Source organism: Babylonia areolata, chromosome 11, assembly GCF_041734735.1.
Source record: "Babylonia areolata isolate BAREFJ2019XMU chromosome 11, ASM4173473v1, whole genome shotgun sequence".
Classification (NCBI taxonomy): Eukaryota; Metazoa; Mollusca; class Gastropoda; order Neogastropoda; family Buccinidae; genus Babylonia; species Babylonia areolata.
Genome location: NC_134886.1, coordinates 12,323,767 through 12,329,766, shown reverse-complemented (window position 1 = coordinate 12,329,766; position 6,000 = coordinate 12,323,767). Strand labels below are relative to the sequence as shown.

The following is a 6,000-nucleotide window of genomic DNA, read 5'->3' as shown; positions in this document are numbered from 1 at the left end:
CTACAAGAGGAAGAAGAACCAGTTCTTGCAAACCAAGCAACTCGTACAGAAGAGTCTGCATGAGATGAAGAACACCTGGTGGGAGAGAAACTCTGAAGAGCTTCAGTCCGCTGCTGATGCTCACGACATGAAGACTTTACATGATGGTCTCCGAGCTGTGTATGGGCTGAGAGTCACAGAATCAACCCTTGTCCGAGCCTTGGACCAGACCACCCTCCTGACAGACAAGAAAGACATCCTTGCCCACTGGGCAGAGCACTTCAACACCCTCCTCAACAGGGACTCGTCCGTATCTGACGAGGTAATTGCAGCCCTCCCACAGCTACCAGTCAATGATTCGCTCAATGCCCCTCCCACCAAAGCCGAGACCCTGAAGGCCCTGAAGCTGACAACGTCAGGAAAAGCACCAGGAGCGGATGGAATCCAGGTTGACATCTACAAGTATGGAGGCGAGGTGCTGACAGACAAGCTGACCGTCCTGTTCCAGTCTATCTGGGAGAGAGGGGAAGTCCCCCAGGATTTCAAAGATGCTTCAATTGTCCACATTTACAAACGGAAGGGAGACGAAACATCCTGCGATAACCACCGTGGAATCTCTCTCCTCTGCATCACTGGCAAGATCTTCACTTGCATCATACTGAACAGACTGGTTGACCATGTCTCCAACACAGTCATCCCTGAAACACAGTGCGGCTTCTGCTTAGGCATGCGAACATGTGACATGGTGTTTGCCGTACGCCAGATGCAAGAGAAGTGCCGTGAGCAGAACAAGGAGCTCCACATGGTCTTTGTAGACCTGACTAAGGCCTCCGACACGGTGAAACGCCGTGGTCTGTGGAAGATCCTCCTAAAGTTCGGCTGCCCAGAGAGCCTAATCCAGCTGAATGCGTCTTTCCACGATGGCATGCGGGCAATAGTACAGGAAAATACCGACATGTCAGACCCGTTCCCTGTGGTAAATGGAGTGAAGCAGGGCTGCGTCCTGGCACCCACACTGTTCTCCATTCTCTTCTCTGCCATGCTGATTGACGCCTTCCAAGACTGTGACCGGGGCATCTACATTCAGTTTCGCACAGATGGCAAACTTTTCAACTTGCGGCGACTCCACGCCAGTTCCAGGGTGTTTGAGGCACTGTTGAGAAAGTTCCTCTTCGCTGATGACTGCGCGCTTGCTGCACACACCCATGAGGACATGCAGTTCATTATGGACAGGTTCTCAGCCTCCTGCAGGCGCTTTGGACTCACCATCAGCCTCAGCAAGACCGAGTCCATGTACCAACCAGCTAGCTCACAGAACGCAAGTGCCTCTCCCCTCCCCCACCCCCCACCCCACACCTCTAATCAAGATCGAGGACACAGAAAACAAGTCAGTTGACAAGTTCTGCTACCTGGGCAGCACCCTATGCAGCAACGGAGCCCTTGATGCAGAAGTGACGCTGTGCATCGCCAAGGCCAGCCCCGCCTTTGGCAGACTCAACAACAGGCTGTGGAACAACAAAGGCATCAGGCTCAGCACTAAAATCAAAACCTACAGAGCTGTTGTGCTGACCACCTTGTTGTACTGCTGTGCAACATGGACGACGTATCGCCATCACATTCAACAACTTGAGCAGTTTCACCAGAGATGCCTACGAAAGATCCTCGGCATAAAGTGGCAAGACAGGGTCTCCAACCTCCAGGTCCTAGAGAGGAGTGGCCTGCCCAGCATCGAAAGCCTGCTGATCCAGTGCCAGCTACGCTGGACGGGACACGTTGTCCGTATGACAGACAGCAGGATCCCGAAGATGCTTTTATATGGCCAGCAGAAGGAAGGCCACCGCGAACTTGGAAGACCCTGCAAGCGCTTTAAGGACACCTTGAAGACAAACCTCAAAGCCTGTGACATAGACATCGCTTCCTGGGAAACTGACGCCCTTGACCGCTCTCACTGGAGGATGCTGTGCTCTAGTGGCATAAAGACGTTTGAAAACAAGAGAACGCTGGCCATTAAGGAGAAGCGTGACCGAAGGAAGCAGGGCTCAACTTCTGGAGACACCTGTGGGAAGTGCTGCGCATCGAGAATCGGCCTCTTCTCCCATAATTATGAGGACACACACCGACAGATAAGCCTGCCCGCCTACTCATCCGTCGGTCCGACGGGAGACTCCATCAAGTGTTCTGTCCAGAATTTGTATTTCTTTCCTTTTGATTGTTAACAAGAAAAACGAGGTTATGGCATCTTTGAACACGACCTTCCTTCTAGTAGGCCAGACTCAGTGGAGAGCGGTTTTTAAAATTTTCAGATTTCGGAACACATCTCAACGAAATAAACCGCTAATGATTCGGAAATACGGCTTAATTCCGGAGACATTGTTATGAATGTGAAGATTTTTTTCATACTATGTTTAAGCCAATTTTGGTATTGGCAGACAAAGTATTTCCAGAGAAAATGGCAATGTTAAAATTTACCATGGACACACAGACACTCACACACACGCGCGCGCGCACACACACACACAACTGAAAACCGGGTTGAAACATAGACTCACTTTGTTTATACAAGTGAGTCAATGAGAGAGAGAGAAAGAAACAGTGTCTCTCTCTCTCTCTCTCTCTCTCTCTCTCTCTCTCTCTCTCTGTGTGTGTGTGTGTGTGTGTGTGTGTGTGTGTGTGTGTGTGTGTGTGTGTGTGTTTCCTTTTGTATGTTTACTTGGCTGGTTGTTTGTTCATGCTCTTTCATGCTATTTTCATGTTCTTAGTGTCTTCCATTAAACTGAGAATCTATTTTCAGTGCAATCTTGTATGCGAAAGGATGCTGACACAAACAGATGACAAAAAGCATGAAATGAAGCACATTCTACATAGATGTGTAAGTGAACCATCTTATGTGAAATACAATAAATAGATGTGTTTCGTCCCAAGTGGGGTTGCCGGGGGTCTTTCAGTATCAATAGCATCTCCGCCTTCTGGAAATTATGTGCAGAAATTTCCCCTTTTCTATCAATCTTTGTGTCTGCCTTTTTTCTTTCTTCACTGTTGTCTCCTTTTTTCTGCTTTCCAGTCAATTTCCCTTTCTTTTTTCAAGTAAGCCTTGACACATGTTTCTCTTTTCCGCAGTCAATGATGTACTATCTGTGCTGTTTTGCTCTGGCAATTAGGTAGTGAGATGTAAACACTGGGATTAGCATTAACTGTCCATTCTTCGGTGTTATTTGCCTATATGGCCTTTTTTAACTATATTTTTTGTTTGGCTCTGAAGTTGTTGTTTTTAAAAATAATTTCCCCATTTTTTATAATCTGGGGATAATAAATCAAGCGGAATAGCTGGCATCCTCAGTATGTCTTTGTCTTATTTGCCACAAGGAGCTAAATGGTTGAGATACTGTGTCATGAAGTGTTTTGTGGGTTTGTCTTAGTGTTTTTTTGTAAATGTGACAGTTTTGTGTTGACGAGGTTGAGCATTTATATGGTTTGACAGTCCTGATGTAGCCCTGTGCAGTCGGCTGAATTATAAGCAACAAGAACAAGATGTGTTTCAGTGGCATGACTGTTGATGCCTTCACTAACGCCACTGTCATAATCATGATTGTCATTGTCGTCGCCCCCTCTTTTTCATTTGCATTCGGAAAAGACAAGAAACCAAACCCGATGATAAAGGAAATATAGACTGCGAGAAATCGTGGTCTTACAACCCTTCCTCTTTGTACTCAATAGACCCAGTCAACTTAAACACCTTCCCTACATAGACACTACAGTACCACTATGTTTTTATTTATTATTTACCCACTGAGGCTTGACATATATGATTTGAATTTCGATGTTTATAAAGGATTCATGTGCTTACAGCTTTCTTCAAGAGACAGCTGAGGATTTTCTTTTGCACTGTCCAAAACACGATTTATGTAGCCGTGTTACTGAACCGAGTGGTTCTAATAGGGTACGGTACAAAAGAACTAACTGAATAATTTAAATGATAAAAGGATAGATAAGAATTCCCGCGCACAGGCCAGGAACATATAGAGGCCAGTCACAAAAGGGTTTTCTATTGTTTTATTTACAATAGTTATGTAGAGAAGAACTAAGAGAAGAATAGAAGAAGACATAAAAAGAGAAGACAGTGCCTGGAATGACACAAACAAATGTCATTAGCACAACATGTCGGCACAAGTGAATAGTAAAGCAAATGTATACATATTACATGGAAAGACTACCACTTGGTAATGCATATGTGTGAAGACCAAACACTGACATCAAATGACATTTCTAATACATTTAAATAGTACAGTTAAAGTGATTGAAGCTATGCTGATTTAGTGAAAGTACACTGACAGTATAGATTTGGTAAAGCTTATACTGTGTCAAAGTGACTCAAATGAATCAGTTTATCATGTAGCACTATACTGGAGTAAACGTATAGGAGAGGGCATGATAACTAAATTACAATTAACAGACCGATACATATCAGGTGGTTTTAACCAATAACTGACATTAATCCAACACTATCTTGTAATCATGACAGAATACTACACACATCTTAGAGTACTGAGAATCAGTGAAACACTAACCTTCATCAGTGACAGCAAATGAGAAAGAACGAAATGGCAATTATTTAGATCAATCATAGCCAAGCTGTGACTAACATGTCAAAGCAATAACTGAACAAAGAATTAACTGAACAAAGCAATAACTGAACATACTCATATGAACACAAGTACTGTGTCGAACAATACAATTTACAAATCAACACATTCTACACACTAGTACTTACAGCGATACGTAGCGAGATGTCTGCCGTTACAGGAACACATGACACACACTCACACACTGCTTGCGACGCAGCAAGAGAGAGAGAGAGAGAGAGAGAGAGAGAGAGAGCAGCTCTGGTCAGATGACTGACCAGGTATGAAGTGACCACTCATTACTCGCTCTGCCAATTTATGCAGGTTAAGCGAACTACAAAGACAATCACGTGGGCTGCGAAGCAGATTGGTGCTAATCAGGCCAAATCTGACAACAACTGTATTTCTTACAAGGTGTTCAGTGACAGATTTCTAAATGACTCCTGAACCGATTTACGTCGGATAAGTTGCAAAAGAAAAAGCTCAACACCTACTTTATAATGAGTATAAAATAAAGTGTTGATTATTTAAAATAAATTTATAATCTTAATTTAAGTCACCTGAATAGGGTCAGTTTTAATGAGCTCGTCGCTGAAAATTACAAACTGCATTAAATCAGTTTAACGTAGGCAAACATAAATGGAATAGACTTAAAGATGGAATCGCGACGATTCTGCCAGTATATAATACTTGTAGTTTACTGATCCAGAAAAAGAGATATTAATTAAATACAGTGGAGTAGAAACATAGATTCCAGCTCAGCCAATGGCGTACCGCGACGCGACACTGGTCGAGCCATGAGTAGGTTGTCTGGCGAGGAGGATAAAATGATGTAAGCGGCTTTGCGTTCAAACTGGGAGTGACGTCACACATATTCTGCGGGGCTAGTTGCGAAAACTGTCGTCTGCTAATACAGCTTGTGCGTGAATCATTATCTGAAGCCTAAGAGCGCTGTCTGAAGCAGGATGAAGCTAAGTGCTTGGCGACATTTACATAGAATACACACATTCATAATTTCCCAGAACATCTCTCTCTCTCTCTCCAGTATATATGTGTGTGTATATATATATATATATATATATATATATATATGTATGTATGTACATGTATATATCATCATCATCATCATCATCATTATGACAAAGAAGAATGGACAATGGACAGAGTGTGTCCCCCCCCAACCCCCCCCCCCCAAAAAAAAAAAAAAAAAATGCTCAAAGCATTTTGCATTTCGTTCGCCCGTCCCCCTCCCACCCTCCCACTCCCTCAATACCCCCACCCACTCACCCACAGACAGAAAAACGTGCCAAAATACACCCACGCCATTGACGCCCTCTAGAAAACGCATCCCTGCATCACGGACTCACGCACGCACACACGCACGAATGCACGGACGCACACA

At 44.1% G+C, this 6,000-nt stretch overlaps 1 protein-coding gene across 1 annotated transcript in view; it reads right to left on the bottom strand.

Moving 5' to 3' along the window:
* The window catches only part of LOC143287143 (MOXD1 homolog 2-like), a 38,843-nt gene that overhangs the window by 19,202 nt on the left and 13,641 nt on the right, over positions 1-6,000 (bottom strand). The window lies entirely within an intron of this gene.